At 41.5% G+C, this 26,288-nt stretch overlaps 1 long non-coding RNA gene across 5 annotated transcripts in view; it reads right to left on the bottom strand.

Annotated features, from left to right (window-relative positions):
- The window catches only part of LOC116228660 (uncharacterized), a 314,039-nt gene that overhangs the window by 42,061 nt on the left and 245,690 nt on the right, over positions 1 to 26,288 (bottom strand). For 4 of the 5 annotated variants that reach the window (XR_016472118.1, XR_016472116.1, XR_016472124.1 and 1 more), the window contains one exon: positions 73 to 247. The exons of the other annotated variant lie outside the window; for it this stretch is intronic. This is a non-coding gene — a long non-coding RNA (uncharacterized LOC116228660). The remainder of the gene's footprint in view (positions 1 to 72; positions 248 to 26,288) is intronic. 5 annotated transcript variants of the gene reach the window in all.

Genomic DNA, 26,288 nt, shown 5'->3' on the forward strand with positions numbered 1-26,288 from the left:
CCTCTTTTAAACAATCACAGGAGAAAATTTTAACTACCCACGTGTATATGCCATATAACTGAAAATAATTACCTGCATTCATTTAAGAAAATAGAAGAGGCCAAGAAATACACTTTTTTTCTTCCAAAAATCAAGCTCTTGGAATTTGGCAGGCAAGAGTTCACGATGCTGTGTGTCACAGATGAAATAGGTCAGATCCTGAAGGCTGTCTCAGCTGAAACTCCCCCTGGCCTTGTTAGGAGATGGGCTATGACAGGAAGAAGCAGAGATGGACAATTACCCAGCAGGTCTGAGAGGTGGGATGCAGCCTCATAGCACCTAGCACTGGATGCTGCTGTTTGCAGTCAGTAACACCTCTAGCTTGTAGCAAACAGAACAAGTGGTCGTGCTCAGAGTTTGCACAACTGATGACACATGGCACTGTGTAGTATCCATAAAGAATAGAGAGATTGTTTTGCTAAAGTGGAGCAAGCTGCAAAATTAACTGGTCTTTTAAGTCTACACCCTGCCATGACATTCCTTTTAGTGTAGCAGTACATTTCTGTTTGTTTCTGTTCCAGTGATGCGTTTGGGCAGAACTTGCAGAAGTCAGGTGATGAGGGAATAAAGCCGAGCTGTATTCTTGATAGAGCCAGCTTAGTCATGAAACTGCACCGAGGTGAGCGAGCTCTGAGACTCCTCAAATGTGTAATGCTGTTACTTACTTCCAAAAGCACACCTATTGGATTAAGGATTTATAAACTAATATGGATAAGGGCTTATATCATTCCTTCTGATAATCTCGGGTTATTCTTATTAAAAAAAATCAATGGGATCTGATGATATAAAACCCAAGTAATGAGCTCAAGATTAAGTGGAAATAAACAGTGGATATTTTTAATCCTACAATTTAAAGCTGTGGTGAGGAGAGCAGAATACACTCTGGTGCCTCAATATGATCTCTAGGAAGGTTTTTAAAAAATAAGTAGACTTCAAAAAACATTCACTAAAAAACATAGCATGAACAAAGTTTGGTCCTACTGAAATATACGACTGCTCAAAAGCATTCATTTCCAACTAAGTCTGCCTCTCTAATTTACACACGTTACAAATAATGATGCCATTTCATAGTGTATTTACACAGAAATCTTATCCATTCATTATTTCCTGGGTCCACATACCCTGCTGGCAGGCATTATGGGATGCTGTAAATAAAATATAAACTCGGCGCCGTGGAATCGCTATGATTTCAGACCCAGTCAGGAATTCCCAGTATTTTGTGCAATGCTGGTGGCCAGACCAAGGCCTGCAAAAGTTGGGTCGGCCCAAGCCTGACCCTGTCTGGCATGCAGATACATGAGGTGGTTGCATCTTCTTTAAAAAGAATAACCCCAGAGTGAAAGCTTACCTTCTTCACTAAATCTCAAGGAGGCATTACTGTTTGTTGTAAATTAGCAACTTTTTTTAAACACTCTGAAGCGTTTTACATATATAAATAGGTGCCACTTACACTGCAGGCTATAAATCAATCTTTCGCTTGAGGTACAATTAATTTCGACAAGTACTTCACTTTATTTCCAATAGATAGATTGAGAGTGCTTTATTTTCACAGTTTAATTCAATTTTGAATAAGCTGAGCGTTCAGAGCCAAAAACCAGACAGGATGAGAATCCATACACAGCCACCTGGCTAGTGCAAGGAAATAAACCACAGCAGGGATATCTTTGTCTAGCAGTAATTAAGACTTTGTCCAAACATTTGCCCTTGGTATATATAAACTGCATATAGGTGTCCATTTTAATCCCAGGTAAACATTCTAGTTGCATTATGCTAAATATGTATGTACTGTAAGTGCACACATATGGCAGCATCACTGATATCCTGCTGATTGCACAGAACTGACACGTATAAATGAAAACATTGTGAAATCTTTTTCTAAATCTAAAATGCTAGGTCACTTCCTAAGGCCTAATTTGTGAAGACAGGTTACAGGAAGCTTTTTTCTGGAGGAGTTAAGCAAGGACCAAAGAGGCTGGGATAGAGCAGGATATTAAAAAAATACACAGAATTAAAGAACTTTAACCAAAGACAGATGATGTTAATGAGGAGCTTTCCACTGATGTCAGCTAGGATCCCCACTCACTCACTCTGCAGCAAGCACAAAAGGCTATTTTCAGTAGTTGTTTTCAATTTAAGAGTAAGAAGACATTGGCACTGCTCCTGTCCTCACATGTTACAGGTATCTGCACACAGAGAAATGGAAGAGGACTGCACAAGTAGGAAGCAGGAGCACCTGCAACCTCTGAACAGTAAGAGGGCTCAGCAGGAGTGGGGGAAATCAGAGAGCTCACTCAGCTCTCAGCTTGTTTCTTGGTTTTTGCCAGAGGAGCCCTCTACTGATTTTCCTTTAGCACCCTGTGGCATAAAGGCAATGGCCACTATGTTGGTTACCCAGCAAGTTAGCAAAGGGACATTTTGACAAGGCTGCTCATGCAGGGCTCAGAGCAATTCAGCCTTCTTTGAAGAAATATCTACCTTGAGATCTGCTACACCAGCTCACAGTAAAGGCCACCTATGTTGACATCCTATTAAAGTCCACAACCACAATAAGATGGTTCAGCAAACGTTGAGAAAACCTACAGCATGGATGTCTGCAGTAACAACTCTGTTAGGCCAACATGCAGAATGCCTGGCCAATACCACAAGCACTGGCTGGGGTTTAATACAACAAATGCTCCATAATATAAAAACATGGAAGTATATACACCTATTTAGGTACAAGGTTACGTGGTTACTGGAAATAAAAGTAGCTCCTCTGTCTGGTGTATTTGTAAATATGGTGTATGGTGCCTACACTGATTCATATTAGTTCCAGCTCAGTGCAGAACTCCTTTTCTGGCTTTCAGCCATCTCTAATGCCTCATTTTAACTTTGCAATCTAACTTTGCTGTAAAAGGACCAAAGCACGCATCACCAAAATATAGATTAGAAAAGGATTTCAAGCTTTTAGGGTTTGTGCCAGAAGAAGCTGAGCAAATAACTAAAGGGATTTAATTTGCTGCCCTACAAAAGCTGCATTCCTTTAGATAAGGTTTAGCGAAAGCCAAAGTTTCTAAGGGCATTCCCTACTTTGGAAAGAGTTCATCTTATTCTTACTGTCTTTCTTTCTGTTTGCAACACAAGCAGAAAATACATTGAGAAAGGAAAGTTGGCAGGATACCTGATCACAGTGGGGATGTAAGGAGTCATTTCAGCATTCCCAATGACTTCTCGAAGAGGAAGATGCTGATGACTGCCACGTAAGCCATGCAACTGCACCACCTTCTGGACCCTGTCCAAAGTGGAACAGAGATGTGCTTCCTTAGGGTGACTTTCCTGCACACAGGTGAAGATATATGGTGCATCAGAATCCAGACAGGGACAGCAGGGAAGCAGGAAGAAAATGTTTACAGTAAATTCAAAAGCTCAATGTGCTGGTAAGGATTTTGCACTTGAGTAACAAAGAATAAATCAGTCGACCATTTTCTTAATAGGAAAAGAAATTACACACCCAGGAGCCACTATGGCATTCCTGAAACAACTGCTTCTACTTTAAACTAAGCTTCATTTAAATAAAGACACTTGACATAGTATTTCCGAAGGCAAACAAGGATCAAAGCAAGGATTTTGCTGTATGTTCAGCTGTTATTTGACTGGGCTATGTTTCTTTACAATGGCTTACTTTGTTAGGCTCTTGGTCATTGTAACTCATGAGGATGTATGGTATTTTCGAAGGAAATGCTAGTAAGCACTGTGTGTTCCAGCAGTCTGAATAATGGAAGCATGCATTTGTCAATATAATAGAGTTTGTAAGGCAGCTTGTTCCCTCAACTTGCCAGAAGCTGGTAACTGGGGCCATGCTGGGAAACATACAGCTGCGTGGGGCTGTCTTCTACTTTTATTTTCTGCCTTTTTTTTTTTTAAGTACAGACATATTCAAAATGTAAAAAAAACAACAACAAACACCACCACAACACTAAAGTTAAACCAAAGCACAAACAACCAATCTCCCCCCCCACCCAACACATCCCATCAAGTAAAAATGCTGTAGCTGCCTTCCTATACTGGTGCAGGCCAGAGAGGAAGAAGGCAGCAATGGGTGTTCTGACTGTTCAAGGGGAAAGAAGAGCACACAGGTGGGAAGGAAACAGCAGATACCAGAGCATTGCTCAGCAGTGCTGACAGCTGACTCTGGCCCAGGTTGAGCCCTCTTTAGAAAGCTGCAGAGATTCTGAAGTAGTCTGTGGTATCTACATCCATTCTGACACCCTTACAGAATTCAAACGCCTTTAACAAACCTTTTAGGCAGGAATAAGCTTAGATCCTCCTGAAAGCTAACAGAGCTTGTGCTCCCCAGTTCCAGTGGGCAGCATTCTCCAAGTGCCATCAGTGATTTATGGCTTTAACCTCACAGTCTGGCAGCGCCACTCGGTCACATTTGCAGTTTTTTATGCTTAAGCAGTGCATGCACCAAGAGAAGCTCATGGGAGCCACAAGGACAGATAACCTGCCACTGACTTTGCCACCTTTGCTGAGAAGGACCTGGTCCAACCATGTCCTCATTGAACAATGAGAGCTTTTTTCCTCTTTCTTGCAGAAGGGGGCACTTCTCCTTATATCTAAATTAGAAAACACATGCTCTGTCATTTCAATTGCAGTCATAACTTAGTGAGCTATTAAATATGAACCAGTTCACTGAGCAGAGAAACTAAAATGAAAAACAAATCCCCAAATTAGTAAAAAATAATAATTGTAATGCCTCAGGCAACATCTTTTTAACTCCCATCACATCGAACCCATCCAATTAGTTTCAAAACCACGCACCTGCTTTCTCCTTCTCTTTTCTCTTTCCTTTGGACTATGTACATCCTTCCAAAGCCAGGAAAAGCTACTCGGCACTGCTAAGACCACACCTGGAATATTGTTTTCACTTCTGGACTCACCAGAGGCAGTCTGACAAAATGGCATGTTAAATGGACGTGTGTATAAAGCAAAGATGTGGCACCAAATTCCTCCACGCTTAAGAAATGGCACCCACTGACACCTACTGAATGGTTATGGAGACCAAACAGTGGATGTGAGCACTGTGAGCCGTGGGTGTTGTGTTGCAGCAGCAGTGACAGCGATGTGAAAGATGCCACGTTCCAGATGGAGTGTAGATTTTTATGAGTGTGACATGCATGCCTATGGAAATAAGTAAGAGGCACTACTTTCAGAGCAAGCTACGTATCTGTTCCTCTGGCATGGAGCTGAGGAAGGTTGGACTGGGGATAGGTGGCACACAAGGACTGCTCTGTTCTGTTGTAGCTGCACCCTGAGCAAAATGAACAGAATGAGACCATTACTTTAGGTAAGCAATTAAACAGATGTTGAACTTTTCAGTCGCAGAGAAACACGCTCTGCCATGCAGCAAGGGACCGTGCATGGAGAATGGCATCACACACTTGACACGGAGGTATGACAGGAGGGGCAGATGTGCACACCACTGATTCCCTAAAGAATCAAAGACACCGTAGGGAATGCGGGGAGCACAAACAAAGCGTAGCATTTTGGAGGTAGGGATCATGATGGCCCGAATAGGTCAGCTGTAAATAACACCAGCAGGACTGGTTTCTGCTCTCACAGCTCACAGTGAAGGTACAACATCCCATACCACCTATCCTCTGGGGAATGCTGTGCAGCTCTCAAGTTGACACAGCCAGCTTCCAGTGCCTTCCATGAAATTCTCTCTGCGTCCCCTGTAGCCATGCGCTACTGCCCAGCAGAGCAGAGCTCTGGGTGCCACAACCACCTGTCCTCTCTGAGCTACAGATTTCCCAAAGGCAGAGCCATCACAGGCTGCACTGCTTGGCTGTGTCTCATGGCATGTTCCAACGACTTAAGATATTCTGAAAGGGATTATTTTTAGGGACATACTATATACATTTACACATTTCCCTCCTACAGAGGCAGCCCACATTTGGTGCTTCACTGACCCTGTTCTAATGCTAGAAAGCACCTTGGCTGTCCCTCTCTCTTCTGGTGTAATCTCAGGATAAATTAGAGGAGATGATGCGCAGCAAGCTCTGGTATCCCTTTGTCAAACGCCCATCCAGGCTGGAGGTGTCAATGTGCCATTGACAGGGTGTGTTCTGTGAGGTTCCTGTTTGTGTGCATGCCGTACTCATGTACTAGAATGTCCCTTGTAGACAGGAAAAGGTAAGAAGTAGTTCTGCCATTTTTCTAGGCCTTTTTGCACTAGACTTGTTGAGGTGACGTGTTTTTTATTCCCTTTCACTTTTCTCCTTCAGATACTGTAAGAGGCACTGCAACTTTACTAATTTATTTGCAGAAACCATTGAAGATTACATCTACTGTGATCAAATCCCCTTAAGTAAAATATAAACCGCTACTTCTCTGAATGCAAAGCCTAGATCAATAATGGACATGAAATCATCAAGTTTAATCTCAAACACAGTGAACCCAAGTAATCACTCTTCTTGATATAAAACTAATTCTGTTTGACAATAAAATACTACTAGTCTGTGCTATAAACCAATGGAACAAATAACTTTCTTAACCCTGACAGCTGCTGTCCAAAATCATTACATCTCCTCTCCTTAGTGATCAAGCATTTCACTGTAGTACTATTTCAGCTCAATTCCCTTTCTATGAAAAACATCATATGTACTAGAAGTTTGGAAGAGTTTTTTTTTTTTAAAGCGAAGCCTAATGTTATTTTTCTCCTCTCTCTATTTGCCAAAATGGCACAGGTTGTATGATGAACACACAAACAACACACATGATGCTCCCTGGCACGTAGCTAAATCATCTCAAATTTAAGTGTGAGGCCCAAAAGCACCCCTATCACAAAATCTGTAATCAGTAGCAGTGATGCTGAAATGCAGTCTCCAGCCCAGCACATATGGGGATATCTGTAGACACATGCTAACAGTACCTGGCCACATTCTTGTCATGTTTCTCATTCGTAGAGCTCCCTGTCTAATCTTGATGCCCAGTCTGTAAATTCCTGGTGTTACTGACAAATAATATTCCAGACATCCAAGATATAAAAGATGCCTCAGCTGTCCAAATACACCACAGCTTGCAATTACGAAAAACAAGCTTTGTTGATCTTTAGGGTGATAGCCAACTAAAATCCAAAACACTATTACTCCAGGAAGCAGGAGTGTTATCTAAGTAATAACTTGTCCTTGCAATAAAGCAAAGGCAGACGAGCAGAATGGGAACAAGGAGTGATTGAGCAGATGCACCAAACCACTGGGCTTAGACAGGCCAGTGCTTCTTGCTCTCTACTTGCAACTAGAAGAAATGATGTGAAACTGATTCTATCACTCTCCAGTTTTTAATAATGCCTTGCATGTTTCTCTCACTATTTAAAGCACGGCAAAAGGAAGCCACAGCACTCTTTGTTGAGTAGGTGCAACATCTGTTTTTTTCTCCCATCCTACTGGCAGAATACTTCACATTGAGATCCTCATTTCATTACGCCAGATAGATCCTTCAGGCTCTCAAGCTTTCAAAGCTCTGGATTTTCAAGAGCTCTCCTTACATACAGAAAGCACCCAAGGGCAGAGCGAATTCCAGGATCTGGATCTGTCAGTGATTTACCTGCCTACTACAGATTCTCTGTTTAAAACCACACTCTGGGATTATTATTTTTGTCTAAATTCTTCCGGCAAATAACTGCACATAATAACAGCCAGGTCAGAGCAGAGCACAATCTAAGTCAGATCCCTTCCCATCCAAGTTAGTGAAAGCCGGATTGTCTCAGTGCTGAAATTCAGGGGTGGCAGTTACTGAACAAGAGCCAATGGCTGTTATCATCTCGTTAATGTCAAAGCTTGAATTTTTCCCCCCTCCTTTCAATACTTCTGAAAACGTACACGCTGTCACAGCCCTTGATAGCAGTTTGGCATCCCTGGAGCTGAGAAATTTTAATGTTCTGTTGGCTTTTTATCCCGACACTTTAAGAAAAAAAGAAACACAACTTGTTACGGTCAAAGAGGAGGGGCAGGAACATTGGTTATTTTGTGAGAAACATACACAATTGAAGCATTGCAATCTCAAAATTATAATTTTGGGAGTAACTAATGGGAATAAATAGCTCTGAAACAGAGCAGGCTTTACTTTCTGTGCAGGTAGAAAGTGTCACTTTCTGCTTGGGCCTTGGATATCTAGGTTAGGGAAGATCTTAAAAATGGAGCAAGTCAACAGGCTCATCTCTTGTCAGAAAGAAACAACGCCTATTTCTTTACCCCTGCAAATGTATTCAGAGTGATAGTTTATAATTATACATTTAAAGATTCTGAAAGATAATGAATTTAGTATTTTAAACAACATGCCAGATTTTAAATGACAATTACGGCTTTCTCTGGTTCAAGAATCAACATGCTGTTTTTCTTCTGTTGGGTAAATACTCATCAGCACCACGATGGCATTCTGGCAGCAATTATTTAGAGCTTAGTCAGAAATTGATTTCCACTATTACCTATCACGAATGATGCAGAAACCTGTCTGGCACTGAGGTAGGAAGCTTGAACCTTCAGCCCCAAAGCAGGATGTGCATTCCAGCTTTCCAATACGCTTTATAATGTGACAGGACCCTATTTTAGGATGGAACAGGCTGACAGACACACCTCTTTGACAACACCTGAATACCCCGATGATAAAAATGCTGTGGGAGATCTAGATTCAAAGGCTTTTTTAGATTCAAAGAGCTTCTTCTGTGCTGGAGCTCTCTCCTTTTACCTGTCTGTCCCAGCAATCCAATTGCTCTACTTGCAACAGACAGTGCCATCAGACTTGTATCTGTTGTGCCATTATTTGAGAAAACTTTCTCAACAAAATGCTCCCCAAAAGCAGCCTGGCCCTGCAAATCCCACTGTGTTTTCACAGCGTTCTAAAGAAAATGACCAAGAGAAGCCAGAGAGAGATCCATGCTATTTCCCCACAGCTGCAGCAGGAAGCTCCACTTATCAGTTCTCTATGTACCAACAAGCCTTCTGACTACAGTCTTTCCTCAAATCTTTGTCTTCCCCAGTCCGACCTGTCACAGCACACTGCCATGCACAGTTTTATACTGTGCTAAGTTAGGAAATTTGATGCTTCTTTGGCATTTCTAATTACTGGTGTTGATAAAAGCAATTAGTTCTGGTGGGTGGAAACTACATGTGGATGTGTAAACAAACGGTACAGAGCGTACCAAGTCACTGTCAGCCACCACTTGCTCTCTTGAGAAAAAACTTAGAAGCATTCTGCCCTTAGCAATGGTGAATATTTGCTCATTCATATGGATTAGTAAACCAACCACGATAGCAGCAAACAGACCTACTAACAAAGGGAAGGAGTCTCCTCACCTCCCAGGTGATGTTTTCACATCCCAGAGATGCTGGTTTGTTGAAGCCAAGTGTTCCATTTAACGTCATAACCAGCATGAAATCTCACTGAAAAGAAACTTGAAAGGAGATGCTTTAATTAGGTTTCCTTTAGAGATGGAAAGAGTACATATGCTTAAGAGTCTTTTAGAAATTAAGGTGTTGTTTTCACAGAATCACAAAAAGGCAAGGGCTGGAAGGGACCTCAAGAAACCAGTGAGTCCAACTCCCTGCTAAAGCAGGTTCCCTACAACAGGTTGCACAAGTTGGTGTCTAAATGGGTCTTGAATATCTCCATAGAAGAAGACTCCGCAACCTCTCTGGGCAGCCTATTCCAGTGCTCCATCACCTGTAAAGAAGTTCTTCTGCATGTCTGCATGGAATGTTGTACGTTTAAGTTTTAGGCCATTGCTCCCTGTCCTATCACTATGCACCACCAAGAGCAGCCTGGCCTCATCCATTTGCCTCCCACCTCCCTTTAGATATGTAAAAACATTTATCAGATCCCCACACAGTCTTCTACAACAGCAGTAGAAGAAGTGACCATCTGCCATCAAATGGAATCCAGCTGATAAATGTTCTGACCACCATTCCATTCCACTAGTATTAAGGAAATATGGAACATATACCAGCTTAAGGAAAAAAAAAAAAAAAGCTAATTTAATTTCAGCAATTATTGCCAATGGAGACACTTCTTCTTAATAAAGTCTGTGCTCTTTAAATGCTGATCCAAATTCAAAGGTCAGTGAAATCCTGCTGCAGTAACAGAGCGCATCCAGGAGTGCTTGAATGCTGCTTCACCAAATGAAACCAACTAGGAGAAAAGAAGTCTTTCCCTGGACTTCAGTTTGCTGCTGTTCTAGGCAAAGCCTGGGGATGGGTATGGTTGGAACTGAATGCGGGTCCTGACAGAAGACCCCAGCCCCAAAGAACTGCCCAGACCTTGATTCCATCTTTTAGCCCTGGGAAGGGGAAGCTGTGCAGGTTGCCCACCTGTGATTAAGTGTATTCTAGCACCTGCTGAACGCTCTGCTCAAAACAGGATAAATTTTTAATCCCTCCAAATTGCTTCTGCAGCTGCAGAAGGTTTCTCTTTCTTTCATAAAACATTGATAAGTTGGGAGCAATAGTCAGCAGGGAGAAAAGATTAACACTAAAAATGTGATCTTCTCCCCATAAGCAGTTTCATTGGAAATGGATTACCTTTAAAAAATACCCTTACGTTGGCCATTTCTCCTGATGAGCATCCTGACTTTCTATGGTGATGACACGTGCATCCTTTTGAGGACTTTGAAAGGATACAAAAATTCAGACAAAACATCCCGTTCCCATCCTCTCATTAACTGTGGAGTTTATGTCAAAGCTCTGCCCTCACTTTAGTAGTGAGGTAAATCCAGCACTCTAACTTCAAATGTTTCCTATAAAGCAACTTTTTACCCTCTGATTCACATTATCTGCTAACCCACTGTCTTCTTAGGGTCTGCATGACCATAAAATGGGGTAATCCACACATAAGGCACCAAAGCAGGGGAACTTTTCCATCATTTCAGGAAAGTTTAACCCAGATCTTTATCCTACTTGGAACCTGCAGAGATTTTTTTTTTCCAAAAATGCTTCTTGCACAGCAGAACAACATCCAAACCAAGGCAAACGTCCAAGACCCCCTTAGCTGGTGATAAGTAGTAGCAGGGCCCTGCTAGGTGCTACCAGGGCTCAAATGAACACACAGCCTCTTCCCTGAACGTTGTCATCTTTGTCTCAGAAGTGGAGAAAGGCCAACCCGTGACTTCACAACCCGCTCCAATGTCTTTCTCATGTAATCATCATCCATCTGACTGCCTTTCCAGCATAAGTCTATGAAATGCTATCAGGGTACAGATGAAACCACTGGTACTTAGCCTTAGTCATGTTCCTCACTGGATTCTCTTCTGTAGTCAAATTTCTTCTGCTCTTATTGCTTTGCCAAACAACATACTTTTTTATTAAAAATGATTTTTTCTCTTCACTGTTGGTGTAACATTTTCGATTAATGGTATTTGAGAGGATCACAGATGGGTGAGCAGGCTTGGAGAAACCAGAAAGTGACCTCTACCAAAGCATCCAAAATGTGCGAAGCAATCCTGTCTCTTTTTTGCTGTTAGATAAAAATGCGAGTGCTCACTATTCCAACTAGAATTTGTTAGAACTCTTTTAATTAAAAACATCTGAAAAACTTTTTTTTTTTTAAACTCTGCACATATGCCAAAAATTCTGAAATCTCATCTTTGAAATATCTGATTATACTCAAAATTTAACCCTTCTTGGTTTCATCTACTCCAGCATCTATGCTTCCATAACAAACACTTACAGAGTATCTAAAGGAGCTGTAAGAAAGAAGAGGGCAGACTCTTCAGCAGAGTCTGTTGTGATGGGACAAGGGGAAATGGCTTCAAACTAAAGAGGAGAGATTCAGATTGGATACAAGGAAGAAGTTTTTGCACTGAGGGCGCTGAGGCACTGCACAGGGTGCCCAAAGATGTGGTGAATGCCCCATCCTGGAGACAGAAAGTCAGTAAGGGGGTAAGCACAGATGCATCAGATTTTTTTTTTGTTAGAACTAGTTTACTAATAAAAAAATATCAGTTTTGTTCAGTTTCAAGCCATATCTGATTTTTGCTGAAAACTACTACCCACATTTACCACGGAGCTAAAGGACTTCTCACTCTGAGCCCTACTCTGTTTCCACTTCACAACTTCTCAAATTTAAAGCAGCGAGAAAATAATTTGAAAAATCAGAAGATCTCTTGAGACTCGTATTAATTGTCAGCAGGTAGCTGAAAATGATCACACTCATGGCTAGGCCACAAACAGTGAGAATTAACATTTCATCAAGCATTACAAAAGCCTGACAATATAACTGATAGAATTACTAAAAACATCCCAGTATGTAATATATTCCAGTACAATTCCAAGCCTTTTCTCCCAGCTCTTTTGATTACTCCTGGGTATGACAGCACAATAGCTTAGGCTAACACAAACACGACTGGAAAGCCACACCAACAAAAACTGAGTTGGTTTTGTTAGCCTGGTTTTCAGCTGGATCAGCTCTCTCCATTTTCTCAATACACAGCTGCACACACATGAAGGGATGAGATTGCAGAACCCAGGATACATGGCAGCCTCCATTTGCTCAGTTCTAGCAGATAGGTTACCACCACTTAGAATCTGCTAGTTGCCTTCCTCCCAGCCCTGGTTGCATAATAGCAGACCTTCTGAAATAAGGCTACAGGCTGAGAAACATTTGAGCTGTTATGGTTAAATCAGCCTTTCTGCTAGCAGGAGTGTCTGGGATAGCAGGAATCCTGCCAAAACATCATGATGCTGCAGTAAACACAAACAACATTTATCCAAGACTTGTAAATCAGGTTGCAAAGATCACAGTAGGTTTGCTACATGCTAAACCTCTTGTTAGAGCTCCACTAGCAACTCTATTTCAGGCTGAAAATATCGGGCCCAGCCAATGTAAGACCAGTGTATTTTGACCAGGACTCCTTACTCAACTCCTACCAATGAAGACATACAGCCATCCCACAAGGAACAGAGCCTCCTACAAAGCAGTATCCTGGGGAAAAGTAGCAAGTTTATGAACAGCTGTCATCTACCGAAAGGAACATTTTTCATTACATAGGTGAGTGTATTTGTCAGCAGACTCCAGGAATTGGCTCTGATGTTCAAGTAGTCCCCTAGGTTGGAATAACTGGAGTACGAAAGTACTTTATTCTTCTGCAACACCTGATACTTCGACTTCACATCTGTCAGAGAGACAGAATTTTCATTAGTTTACTGCGTGGGCCAAAGGAGAACAATTTCACTCAGATGTAGGTCTCTATTATAACACTACTGCTTTGCTACTTCCCTCAGCTGAGCTGAGTCCAAATTGGTCTTTAATTGCAATCAGAAGAAGGAACATTCAGCTACAGTTAGCAATGTGTTAATTATTAAAGGCTAAAGGGCCCTACAGTTATTAATATTACAGCACGAATTTCTCTTCCTCATCTGGGGAGGAGAGGGGACTCTGCTGTGCCTTTTAAGAACTGACAGAGGTGGTAATTCACTGTTGACAGACACCACAGCAACTGCTCCAAAGAAAAAAACACAACTTTTTTGTTTTGTTTTGACCTAACTAGGAATCTTCATTTCACTGAGATACTTGCATGTGCTTAAACACTTCTTTGTACAGCAGCTGTCCATACATCCCAGAGAGACATGGGCAGCTCACAGTAGCTTACAAGGCCATTATTCACTTCCAATTAGAAAAACGTATATTTATGGATATCAGTTCTGGATCTTTTAGCCAACATCCCTGTCACTTTATTTTCATAGGGCCCGTGCATGTTGCTCTAAATCCTACTGTGCTGCAAAGTGAAGATGTAGCAATGCTAACTTGACATGAAGTGGGCAGAATCTGAGAAGTCTGCAATAATTGCAGTAAGTTTTTCATATGGCAGAATGAAGCATTTGGGCTTACCTCCAACAAGACTGTATTAAAATTCACTATAAATAACTTACCCTGTCTATGTAGAACAAAACTGCATTTTGCATATTTGCCATAACAAGACAAGCCACAGATGAATAAATGGTTTTTTTTTGTTTGTTTGTTTTGGAAGACAAGAAGAAGGAAAGGTGTTCCCTCTCCAGTTCACTGAGTTCTTTCATTCTGCACTGTATTCAGTCATCCTTTAAACACCCATCATGCAGCTACCATATGAACTCATGCAGATGGCAAACTCTTCCCAGTCAGACCTCATCAGCCAGCTATTTTTAAAAAGCAGCAGCTACCTAAGATTCCAGCCCACGTTGGCACCAATTCCTGCCCCTAACAGCTTATCATGATCCTGGCTTATGGTACCACCTGTCCAACATCCCTCCTAGAACACATGTTACTGGGTAGCATCAAACAGCCCCTCCAAGCACATTCTGCAAGAAGCCCCATTTGGACGAGGGCAAAACTCAAAACATCCAGATTGTTTGAGATTCTGACCCTAAAGCCTTATTTTTCTCCAACATTGAGAACAAAGATTTATTTATTTATTTTACCCTGTGACAGCATTTAGTTGTACAAACGGGGGGGAAGCAATGCTTCCTTTCCACAAAGGAAGACTGCTTCATTTTGAGAGTTCAAGTCACTGGAATCAAATAAATAAACACCACAGAATAAATAATTATATTAAAATTGTGTATTTGCAGGAACGAGTAAGCTGAATCAATAAAACAGAGAGAGGAAAAAAAAAAAAAAAAAAAAAGCTAAACTGAAATTATAAAGTCAAACTGAGTCATTTACATTCTCCTCCATTAGAAATTCACTGCGAAGCGATATGTGCCATGAAATGTTTCCATTTCGACACAACCGCTGTTTTCAATGGAAAACTTCCATCCAAACATTTCGGAAGTGTTGAGTTTTGGGTTGGTTGTTTTTTTTTTTTTGAAGTTTCCTTGCAACAACAGTGCCATCCTCTGGCTGCTGCCGTGCGGTCGGTGCACGAGTCCTGCACATCACAGCACTCACAACTCCGCGTTTCTTTAGGAAAAGTAGAGTCATAGCGCTGCCCTGCAATTAACACTGACCAGAATTCTGCAGCTGATGAGCTGCCTCTTCTCACCCAGAGCCTGCTGAGCAACATTCATGGCATTGGCCACCTTGCTACAGCAATAGCAGCATGGCAGGGGATGGTGCCTTGCTAATTTTCACCACCGCTGCTGCAGTGGGGCTGCTACCTTGTCTCTATCCTCATAATAGAACATGAAAGGTAGCTGGAGTGCCATATGCTAAACAGCATTAGGAGTCTTCATCTTAATCTCTGCTGATCACAGCCTAATACCACAATGAAGTTAGTACCATAACTTGGAGACACAAATTAACACTGCCACATTAGCATCTACCTGGATGTTTCAGGGAGCATGAAATAAAGGCACAGCAGCAAGGCATGCTCTTTCCATTTACAGCCTCTTCACACAAACATCTCTTATCCATCCCCAAGAAAATTAAGTCCCAAAGGCATTTCCATGACAAGTCTACCTGGGAATATTTTGCAGCAGATAAATGTAGTAACAGTGCAAACTGACAGCAACAACACAGATGGTGTTGGTGTGCACAAGTAAAGCTAGTGCAAGTAACTCGATCTAATGATAAAGGTCTGTTTCTTGCAATTGCCAGAAGTGTGAAACATTAAAAAAAAAAAAAATAGGCAAAAAATTACCATTAAAGCACTCCAAAATAGCTAATATGGACAAAGTTGAAACATTTCGTTTTGCCTTTCTCAGACATCATAAACTGAGGAAAACTGAGAAGTGGCTCAACCTCAGAAAAACAGACCTTTTTGAATGAGTCATATATATATGTTTAATTTTCATTTCCTAGATTTTGCTAGGAAAGAGTTTGGCTTTTATTTGTGATTCTAGATGAGGCAGCACTTCTTACTGTTGAATTTATTGTGCAGGAATTTGAAGCTCTGCTCAAGTCCTGGCAGCACACCACAGCATCACGTCAGGCTCCTGGAGTTACTCAAAGAAGCTGCTAAGGCAACTTTAAAACAATATTAAGATACTGAAACAGCAGCAAAGAAAGCAAAGCTTTTACAAACTTTTTTTTTTTTTTTTTTTTTTTAAATGAAGATGAATACAAGCACAGGCTGTGCCGTGGAATAGCATAACAGCAGCATGGCATCAGATCAAAGTGCATCTTGCTCTGGCAAAAGGTAGACAGACCGTCCAGACTAAATGCAGAAGGCATCAGGTAAGTGATCCTGCCCCTGCTAACACTCTGAGCTGCTGCTAGCAGTCAGAACCTCAGTGACCCCTCAGCTGGAAACTGCAGCCGGGACATTTTGCTAAGAGTCACTTTTACCTGACCAGCCTCTCATGAATTTGCCTGACACCATTTACACCTTTGGTTCTTACGGCGCCCTCCGATACCGAGATCTGCAGTTCAATCACATTTTGTATAAAAAATTAATTCCTCGTATTTGTTCTGAACCAGCAGTTTGACAATGAAACCTGCCTCTTGTGTTACAAAAAGTGATGAAGGAGTGAATAACTATTCGGTATGTGCGTTCTCCAGCTCCTTTTCATGCACCTTGCACTTAGTCTGTCTCAAGCTGATGGATCCTGCCCTGTTTAATTTCTCCTTCTCTGCAAGCCATGTCCTGCCTGGGAACATCTCTGCCTCTTTGCAGTTCTCTGCAATAACCATGTGTGGTCTGGGGACAAGGACCTTGCACAGCACTTTCCCAAGAGATGGAGGCACCACACATTGGGGAGAGCACAGTTATATTCTGTTTTCCTCTGACTTCTCTATTCATTCCCACAGTTCTGTCTGACTGCAGGCAAACCGAGGCTCTTTTCAAAGAGCTGCCCTTCACTGTCACATCTATTCTGTATTTTGCCCTCTTCCACGCCTTGTGCCAGTGGCTTTAAGCAACCAGCCAGAGCCTGGATTAGGTTCAGGACACTAAATCCTTGATTGGAAAGATGGCCATATGCTGCAGACTGCCTGGTGTTCCTGGATGGGTCCAGAAGCACATCAAGAGGCAAATACAACTCAGGGACCAATTTGGCAACTATTTTTAAGTGTAGCATTTCTCTGACCAAGGCTTTAGTAACATCCTCCTTTTTATAGTCAATCGTAGGGTGATGATTTCTGCTCTAAAGCAACCCTCTGCAAGAAGCACAGCGCAAAGCTGGCCATCCTTCATCAAGATTTTAAAGCGACCAGTAGGAACACGCTGCATTTCAGGCCTGGTAGTGGTTTCCCAAATATTTCCAATCACAGATATTGCTATGTTACATTCTTCTGTCTTTCAGCAGTCCACGGGATGCCTGCATGTAGCACATTACAGTTTAGCTTCCCTCCAGTTAAAACCCAAGAATTGCATCCCAGAGGCCCAGTCAGTTCATTGGATCTGATTCACCACAGATTTAAATTTACTGCAATGGACTTCAGTCAGGATGAGATCTGTGCCACTGTTTCTAGAAGGCAATTCTCTTTTTTGCTAATACAACGCTTTGTATTTATTTGCAGATTTCTTTGCTTTGCTTTAATACTGGAAGCAGTTGTTCTCTTTTTACTACTTTAAATATTTCCTTTTCTATTGCATGGCTGTTATTTTCACAGTAAGGAAAATTTCAATGCAATTTACATCAGAATTCCGAAGCAGCTATCCATGGCTGTTGGGAGATTTGCAGCGTTTCTCCTCATCTACCTCACTGTACTGTGTGTCTTCTCCTCCTCCTTTTGCACCTGTACCCAACTGCAGGCATAATCTGCACCTTGTGTCCCTCCTACAGCTTCTGCATGCACTTCCACCATCTGTCTACCTCCCACCTGTGTGTGCCAACAACTCCACCATCAGACTCAGAGTGACCAACACTGGGGTAATCCTCAAAGTTACAAGGGGCTGCTCAAAAGTTTCTCTCTCTCTCTCCTTCAATCATTACTAAGATGACCTTGCTGCTAGATTAACTGATTTCCTATCTCCCTTAAGGTCGCAAAGGAAACTGAGAAATGACACGCACTGGAAAAGGCTTCAAAAAATGTGAAGACCTTTTTCCTCTCCCCCCTCTGTTAGTATTCCCATAGCAACTCTGCCCTTGAATCCCCCAGGTCTGCCACTTACAGCATCATTTACATCACTGTAAAATATAGCCTGTAATTCTCATCCCCGTCAGTTATCAGTTTAGATTTTGTGATTCGACTCCATAATTTTACAGTTAATACATAATTCATGACTAATAGCAGCCCACCTGAGATTCAGGCTATTATGAAAAGCACAGCAAACATTATGAAAACCAATCCTTGCTCCACAGAGCCTGGCAATCTACATTGGCAAATAGTGGAAGCAGCAAATAGAAACTCAAAAAGAGAAAGGTCTGTCCAGGAACCTGCAGAAGGTCAGTGCTATGATCCTGCCTCTGCCAGCACAGCAGTCAATACCTGAGCTCTGGCTGTGACTCAGGGTGCAGCTCCTTCAGATTCTCCAGTTTCTGAAAGCAACAGAATCAAGCTAGAATGAGGCAACACTGAATACCTATCCGTGAGTTGGTGCTGCTACACGCTTAACTGGAAGTATTTGGCCGTTTAACTTTTGTCCCTTCAGTTATCAAGCTTTATTGTGCACTTCCCATAACACAGAGTGGTTCTGATGCCTCTGCAGAAGATTCGTAGTGTCTCTTAGGTGACATTTTCTCAGAGTATAAACATAAAAGAAAGGTGAGATCTCCTGCCACAGATTTGCTTAGTGTGAAGTCTTCACATGTCTGCATTTTCTCCCCCATTAATGAGATTCCACTGTCAGATTCAGGCAGTTCTTTGGATTCATCTAAGAGGGTATTTTTTTCTGACAGCCCAGATTCTAGCTCATCTCTTCAAAACTGAAGGCATTAATATTAGATATAAACAGATAGCTCTAACACTTTCTGTCATGGGAGTCAACTCTGGTGACATCTTTAGGAGACCCATTACTATGAGCTTCCTCTGTCATCCTGTAACATGGAGGCAAACTGCTAGGTAGCACCACGCTTTGAGAAAGAGCCCCTAAAGGCAATGTTTAGGACATCAGTTTAGATATATACTCTCCATAAATCAGACAAGGTAGTACTCTTTCCATTCAAGGCAGCACTGGAAGAGCACATTCCTCCTTAAGAGATCAGTCATTTGTAAACAGGCGGATGCGTGAGAATCTGTTATTACCAATAGATAAAACTAAGTAATGCTTTAGAGTCCTGCATCAACATCATCATCTTGTCAGTCTCCCTGGACAGATCCACCAGCCCATTCAGATACCAGCCCATTTAAATGGTGAGCTGGTCCTGCCTCTTTCCTACCTCCTCCTCTTACCCATACAAATGCTCAGGCTCTCATCTCTACTGCAATATCTTTATCCATAGTGGAAGTGTCCTTTGCCACCCCAAACCCTGGCTAAGAGCTGTCTAGAAGAGAGCCAGTTGAAGGGCCCTTAGGAGAACCTGAACGCCGAGCATCACTGGGGGTGTCTGTGCCCAAAGCCCACTTATCAGTACAGATGCAATCACAGAGTCCCAGGCAAGACACTGGGAGCACATTCCTCCCACACTATTAATACTAAAGACAGATAATTATCTCCCTACCTTTTGGCTGGAAAACAACAAGTCAGATTCCAGATGTATTCAGATTACAGGGGTCTGATTTTTCAAGAGAGTTGTACATTTATCTAAGTACTAAAATAAGTTACCACATCAAGGATAGAGAGATCTCACAGGAAAGAAATTAAATCATTACTTTTGTAAAACTAAAAAAAAGAAAAAAGTTTTGTGTTAGGTGAGCCAGATAGAAATAGCTGCCTGTACACGTGTATAAAAAAAGAAAGCAGACAAATTATAACGCATAGGAATCCAAGAACTATTTTCCCCACCAAGTTTAACGCTGTTCCCTTCAGCTAGCAAAGGTTTTCGATTCTGATCCACAAAGAATCTGTATTTTATTGGAAGCATTCTTCTGCCAGTTCTGTCATAAGAAGCCCAACACAGATTTTTAAGCCATTACAGAGAGAATAAACAGCCACGCTTAGGTACTACCTTTGAATCTAGGTCCTTCAATTTGCTTTTATTTCCCTCTTTAAAATTAATGATATATTCCACGTGCCCTTGGAATAACGGGAACAGAAGTGAAACAAAGAAGATAGCTGTTTCTAACTGTTCGCTTACTCCACAGATTCACACCATCCATCTTCCCATAATTGCTATCATGGTAAGCAGTACTTTAAAAATACTGCGTTGGCTTTCACTACAATCAGCTTGCATGATGAGTATGTCTATTTCAGACACTCAGTGCAGAACAAGCGCTGGGTCCAAGAAAGAAAGGCTGTCACAGCTTGTCAGGTATGTTGGATCAGGCCTGGGACATCTCCCAGCCAGCTACACAGAACAATGGCTCTTTGCTGTTGTTCCTTCAGGAGAAAAGTTCTGTCCGGCTGCAGTAAGGAGGTCATCACTAAAAAATCATTTTGAAAATGCTGCCCAATAGAACCATTGCAACCTCTTCACCGATGGGTCACAACCTGCTAGTGCTTTCTCCCATTAGCACAACAGAGAATGAAAACTACCCTAAAATTTGACACTAACTTATCCAAAACGGTTCCTTATTTCAAACAAGGTGGGAAAATTGTTCAAAACAATGGTAACGTCTTACATTTCTGAAGACCATAGATTAAAAAAAGGGAAAATACTATCTCGTTACGATAACAAAAAAATTAACTCCTCTCTAGAAAATTACATGCTGGTGTTCAATTTGGCATTAACCAAGGCTGTGAAAGCACATAATATAATTACTCTAACACAATGATTAGCCAGTAATTAGCACTGGCCTATCTTACATTAGAATCCTAGCTTTTTGTAATATGTTTTTATCTTTACCTACATTCATTAGTACAAAAGCTGAGACATGCACATCATGGCAAATAATTAGGGCACAGATTTCAGCTTAATACGTCGCAACCGTGCACTACAGTCCAGTGAGTGGAACAGCTTCATGTATTACATAAGGGCTAATTTACATTATCTATATGCTAATTATTCATTTGTTTCTTCACTGTTTAATTAAAAAGCTAGCTGTTCTATATTGCCATCAGCAGACACGCTGCAGTTCCCTTATTTCACAGAACAATGCTGTTGGTCACATCTGGCAGATACCCCTCGGTAGCTCTGGAGGGGGGTTTATTTCTCCATATGAGAAGGGCAGGAAGGACAGGGCCAGGATCACTTTGCAGGAATGTGGTACAGAGCATAGAGGAGATTACTGCAGTAGGGCAATACTCTGAAACTGAAGCACTGCCATGAGTGACAGTGCGGAGGAAATATCTGTTATGCTTATAGGTGAGCAGAGGATAATCCCAGTTACTTCCAGATTTTGACAGCATACAATGCCATGGAGGACAGCTGTCCCCTTCCCCAGTAGGAATTCCATTATCTCTAAGAGAACAACTCACATTCTAACAGAGTAAATCTTCAGCCAGTACCACCTATTCTCATCCCATTAAACTGGCAAGCTGACTCGACCACAACATCAGATCTCAAAGTGACAGATACACGTTGTGGTCACAGAATTCCTCCTTCTTCTGGTCCTACTGGGAAGTCTTTTTGTATTGACTGTCAATGGAACCAAAATGTTCTGGCAGCCAAGGAACACGTTCTGTATGCCAAGAGGCAATCCTATTAAAATCTGGCATGGCAGATGCCCCAGGGGTGTGTCTGTTGTGCTTCTATTCTGTAGCATTTCTAACCTCCGACCACTCAAAACGCAAGAAAACAACCAAGAAATGAACCTTCCTCATGTATAGCATGAAAGAGAGCAATGCATGAGTGGCAGTGCCCATTGCTGGCAGCACGAGATCTTGTGACTGTACATGCAGGACAAGCTATCTGCCTAAAGCTCACAAGGATTTCTGTCTGTTCAAGGTGGAGGGGACAGAGAGAGGCATTCCCCAAATCCCCCTACAAACCCACACGCTGCCTGGGGTGAGGTGGCTCGCAGTAATCAGGATAAAACCCATTAGTTGTTACAATGCTTCACGCTGTTGCAGCACTTTGCAATTGGTTTTCAGAGTATTGCATAAACATGTTTGCTTAGCCAAATCAAGTACTGACTCAAACACCGTGTCCTTATTCCGCTGTTCTTCCCTTCTCTTCTCCAATATATGGGTCACAGCTGCTCAGCTCTGTGGTTCTGTTACTCACATGACCTACTGTAACCAACGAAACTTATGAAGAAACCTTGGTAGTTCCTATTAATACACAAGGTGGCAAGAATTCACGACCCAGAAGATGATCTATCATTTGCTGGCAAACTCTTTAAAACAACCCATCTTCCTAAAGTAGCTCCTCTAAGAATAGAGCAGGACTGAAGACAAGATCTGTCAACGTGCTTCTCCTGCACTGCTGTGCTAACTTAGAGACTGAGAAGCATGGCTCCCAAACAGCAATACCACCAAACACCTCCGTGGGACAGGGCACAAGCACCTGCAGAAACAAAGCCTGATGTGAGAGATGCTAATAGTGACAATCATGAGCTCAGCAATCAAAGCACGTTTTTGGTCCACGTGGTAGGAGTCATCCATTTCCATATAAATTCCAATCACATCGCAGCACTTATTTTCAGGAAGTGTTTTAATATTTGACATTAGAAGTTTCTATTATGGTGCTGAGGAAAACATTTGCACTGTAATAAGAAACAAAAAAGACCCCTCTGGTGGGAGCCTTTCATTTCCATTCTGTTTCGTGCTCATCTCTGCAAGCAGTGGGCACATTGCTCATTCATCCCTGCTGCGTTTTGGTCTGAAAAACTTTCTCTTGAACAATAAAACGCGTGATAATGGGGAGGAAAAAAGAACAACAGCACGTCTTCACTACAGTACGTTGTTGCCCTCTGTCTCATAACTTTGCCATCAAGACACCTCTGTCATATGGAAAAAATATGCACTGTCCTTTTACAGAAATAATATGTTGATTTTATTACTTCACCTAAGAACGTTGCCATTTTCATTGCTTTCCTAATAACAGCTTGATTTTGTCCAGTGATATCTTTTATTTAAAGCTTTTATTCCTTTTGAGAAAAGTGGAAAATGTGCAAGACTGCAAGCACTACATTAGAGCCAAGAAGAATGACAGTCCAGATAACCAGAATGCCTCCAAAACAATTTGAGGTGTTTGTGTCCAAGTGGTTTGCAGGATTCTACTGACTGCTGCAGAAACCCAAGCTCCTATAATGACTGCCAATTAAACAAATGGTGGATCAGCCTTTCCATCCTCTCTGTATTATCCATGAACTCAAGCTAAGGCTGCAGTATTACTGAACACCTGTGGTCTGCATTCAGTTTTCACTGACTTGTGACAGCAAGCATTATCTCATAACAAAGCTCCTGAGCTCCACATAGTTTAATGCATCTCATTCAGTTATTAATCACATTATATCAGTGCTCTGATCTTTCTGTCACCTACTTCTCACCATTTCTGCTTTCCTTAATTATTTTGAACAGGAAGACTCGTGAAAAAGGTGGTGTTGTATAAAATATACACACACACATCTCTGGCTGAGAAAATCCTAAATAATCCAGTAATTGAGTGATCATGTTACCAGTGATTTTGGAGACACGTTCCTTGGTAACCTGTGATACCTAAGGTGAGGTTTATCTGTTAGAAGGCAGATATTCTGTCTTTCTGAAATGCCAGGTTGTTTGCAAATGCAAACAGAGAACAAAAGGGAAATGCTGTATGCCGAATTCCCCAGTCTTTTTTGAAAGCCTTGGTTTATGCTTTACTGGTCACTGTCAAGAAGATCAGCCTGAGAAATTCTCACTCAGATCTGAGCAGTGGGAAGTGTTCCGCACTGTTCTGCTCTCCCTGCAAGGAGGTGGTGAGAAATTTCAGCAGCTCCCAAAAAACACATTTGCAAATTATGATCTGGCTCCGGCACAGCAATGTTTCTTGTTGCAGTCCATTTAGCATGACACTGCCAGCTGTAGGAAAACAGACCTTGGAAGTTCATTATCATCAGGATCCAGCTAAAAAAATATATTTGGAACAGTACCTAAAATAATTACAAGAGTATGTGAATAATAACACAATTAACAGGAAAAGGTTGGTGAAGGGTTTCTTTCCTGCTCACCTCTAATATGAGAGATATGAGTCTTTTCTGAAAACATCATCAGCTTTTAAAATCTGCCAAATAGCATTATGAAAAATTAAAACTGAGATTCTCTTTCAGGCATTATTAAAAACAAATATATACATCTCTGGTTCTGTGTGGGAGTCACTATCTCATTCCCAATGGTGACACTTCTCCAGCACACCATATTTCATTTATCTTGACATTGCTCATTGCTTTAAATATGATTGGCATCTAAAACGTAGCCCAGCTAATCTCACTACATTTTACCCCATCAATTCATTGTGCTGCATTGTTTAATCAAATCTGAACTTTTTTCAGCAGGACTGAAAACCCATGACTGATGAAGTCTTATTGGAGCCTGAGCATTACAACCCATGGTGCGGAATGCTAAACAGAAAGTAGGTGAGGAGGAGAGGATTTTATTTTTCAAGAACCAAGCTCATTTTATTCCATGTGAGAATGCAGTCACCTGAAGAAATGGTCGGAGTTTTTCTTCTAGTAGAGGTTTGAAGGACCCAACTACTTGCTCTTAAAGCAAGCTGCAGTGGCATAGTGTCAAATGATGCAGAAAAATTGATGCCCTTCTGCAACCTCCTGCATAGGCTCATAAAAAAAGGAGGAAAAACGGAGGACTCCAGAGCCACAACTCTCCTTTATATTTAGTACTGGAGTGGAGAAAGCAAGCTTAAAGAGTAGTGAAGAAAAACACAATTTCCTTCTTTTTGTTGATATTGTACTGTAACATTACAATGCTGATCTTTGAGGTTTTAGCACAGGATAGTGATGGATGGTGGCAACAAGCAGCACCATCATCCATGGAATGCAACAACAGACAAAATCTGTCTTCCCCTTCTGTCATACTGATCCAGCCACGTTCCTTCACTCTTGTGATAAAGGATAGCCAAAACCCACTGATCCATTTGCATCTGTATGTACAGTGAGAAGGGTTTTGCATCTAACTTCACAGAACACCCATCTTTGTAGCCAAAAATCCTTGCCTGAATGTCTGGATGCTGTTCCAAACATATCAACATATCAGATACGACCAAGAAGTAAATGAAGAAGAGCAGAGCACAACTGGGCACAGAATGCATAGAACCGCTAACAAAATGAGTTCTCTACATCTATTTAATTTTATTTTGAACAAATCAAAATGTTAAAAAAAAATAAATCAGGAACCAAAACATCCCAAATCAATCGGAACAAAGTAATTCTGAGGAATGATTCGTGAACTTGCAGCATTTCAGGGACACTGCTTTCCCTGATATTCAAATTTTCAATTGGCGCAGTAGACAAATCTACAGAGATCAGCTCCTGGCATGAATATCCGTGGTTGTGAATGCCACACTGCTTTATTTCTTCTGCTCTCTATTAAAATGAGAAAGTAAGAAAAATGAGTAAGCGTGCTTGTTACTGCAGTCAGACTCAGAACAATAGTAGAAAACTAAACATGGGGAAATCACGGCTGAAGAAAACTGGTTTAAAGATTCAAACAAGCACTAGCCAAGCTTTGCTTAGCTGTGGTTCAGACCTGTAAACTCAGTTTCAGTTAATGGATGCTATCATTTGTCGTTTCATCCTGTAGCAGTGAGGCTGTTTGGCTTCCATGAAATCTCCCAGTGCCCAAGACACTGTGAGGATAACTCAGTTCTCAATTCACATCAGGGGCAATTCACACAGAGCCACTGAGAGCTCAGAATGACACAGCTGAACCCTGCCAGGTATCCACTGAAAAGCTCTTTTTGGACAACTCTTCAGAGGGTGACAGCTGGTGTAATCCAGTGGGGAGAGGATGATATGCACCAACTAAGGACCTGGCTCATCACAATGATCATTTTGAAAGTATTTACTAAAGCTTTCAAACATCATGGCAGGTCACCTATATAGGCTTTTGTCTTTTAAGTGCTCTTTCCAAAACGTGTAGTAATAAAAAAGGGCAGTGACACATTCACTAGTTAAATATTAACAATTAAAAGATATATCATGAAATTTTACTAATTGTTGAAAAAGATTATCGGTTCACAATACATTTCTTCACTGAAGGTCTAAATCCCTTGGCTAGAAGTTGATGCAGAATGAGTCATGACCTTGCATACATCAGCCTCTTACAGGGAGCAGAAGAAATTTTGCTAATGCTTGCTTAAATGATGCCAATCCTGCGCTGCACTTTTAAAGCAACAAGTTCTTGCACTGAATCCCATAATTAAAGAAAACGCCTC

This window comes from Phasianus colchicus, chromosome 18, assembly GCF_987193195.1.
Source record: "Phasianus colchicus chromosome 18, bPhaCol1.hap1.1, whole genome shotgun sequence".
NCBI lineage: Eukaryota > Metazoa > Chordata > Aves > Galliformes > Phasianidae > Phasianus > Phasianus colchicus.